The sequence below is a fragment of the Egretta garzetta genome, unplaced genomic scaffold, assembly GCF_000687185.1.
Source record: "Egretta garzetta isolate BGI_Z169 unplaced genomic scaffold, ASM68718v1 scaffold158, whole genome shotgun sequence".
In the NCBI taxonomy this organism is placed as follows: Eukaryota; Metazoa; Chordata; class Aves; order Pelecaniformes; family Ardeidae; genus Egretta; species Egretta garzetta.
In genome coordinates, this window is record NW_009260430.1 from 1,256,326 (window position 1) to 1,258,105 (window position 1,780).

The window sequence follows — 1,780 nt, forward strand, 5'->3', positions numbered from 1 at the left end:
ATGCAACAACCAGGTTACATCATGACTTTGGTGGCCGAAGCTCCTTGCTTTCCTCCCTCCCCCACCCCAGGAACAATGGCTAACTGTTCTTTTTCCATCTATAAATTTGTCTGAGTTAACAGTTCCCAAGATCTGGCAGCAAGCTGGAGCTGGGAGTGAGCTGAGAGATAGGAGAGTGACAGTCTGAAATGAAACACAGAGCTGCTGGGCCTGCAGCCGTCAGACAGGAGCCTGGCTCCCTCCCTTAAAGATTAGCGAGACTCCTTCGCTGGAGCCCTCCGCATTCCCCAAAATCCTAGCAACAAAGTGCTGTCTCTCAGCCGCCAATGAATCATGTGAATTTAACCTTTCACCTGGCCACAAGGAGGTTAATACACCAAAATAGCCTTTTCTTTTTTTTTTTCTTTCCCCATTTATTGCCTGTAATGGCAGTGCGAGGCATGGTGGAAACTCCGCGTAGCTGGAAAGCCTCTGGAAGTGGTTTCATATCGGAGCTCTTTGCTCGCTGGCCTCTGCCAGGACCAGGCTGGCATTGCCAGCATCAGCCCACCAGCTCAGCGCACACGGGCTCGAGTTTATTCAGAGAAATAGTTTCCATTTCACAGTACAGAAGATTTTTGCCTCTCGTTACCTGGCCAGTGGCTCACTGTGCTCCCCAGCTTCAACCCCACAAGCATTTACACGCACAAGAAATTGTATACACAAGGCGTCCCCCGGCGTGCCCTCATGGCCGGAGCCTGAGTCACTCGCTGCTCCCGCCTGCTCCTGCCCATGGCAAAAAGTCACGGAGAACTTCCCAGGAGGGGCCGGATCCTCACCCCCTGTGAGATGCTGAGCCCCTCCTGGGGCTGGATACCCTGCCTGGGCTGGACATCCTTGTCCTTTGGGCTTGGGGCAAAGTCAGAGCCCTCAGAGTCCCCTGCACCAAATAAATCTGGAGACCACAGTTTGCCCATCTGCAAAAAAAAGAGGTGGTTTATCCCTCGTGGGGCACTCCCAGCAGTGGGTGCCGCAGCCCTGGCCCGTGCCCACTGGCCCTGGCATTGCCAGCCTGAGGATTTCATGGCTGCTCTGCAACTTGGAGCTTTCTGTTAAATCAGCCTGGAAGGAAAAGGAATTTTAAACAATTGGGGCCAAAATCGCACAAGCAAAGGTCACTTTTAGGAGACACGTGCCAAGTTACCCATCTTAGGAGGGCACACATCGCAGTCTCCATTTGGCACCCTCTAAATACCAAAGGAAGTGGGGCAATTTCTGCAGCCGTTGTTGGCTCGTGAGCGGCTGGAGGAATGGCTGAGACTGAAGCATCCCCATACAACGGGTCCGCAGGGGACAGCAGGCAACATCACCTCTACGGGACTTCTTTTATTTTCCATGCCAATGAAATCCGTACAGGCTAAGGAAGAATACAGGATCTCAAAGCAAGAGGGGGAAAGATTTTTAAATACTTCCCCCCCGCCTCACAGCCCCCCTTCCTGAGAGCCACTGCCACATGCATATAACAGGAGATAAATATTTTTTGGCAGAGCTTGCTGTTTATTTAACCCTTTTGAGGCACAGCCCTCTGGCATCCCCTCACTCCTCCAGGCACAAAACCCCGCTGTCCCTGCCCGGTGGGGCTGGGGTGGCTCAGTCCTTGCCCACAGCCCCGGGCCGTGCCCATCGCTTCTCTCCTCTCCCCGGTGCTGCCCTGCGAACCAGCCCGGCCGCAGGAGCTACCGGAGCTCCCCTGGGCATGGGCCAAGCCGCCCCTCGGAGGCTGGCAAGGAAGGGGCAGGGG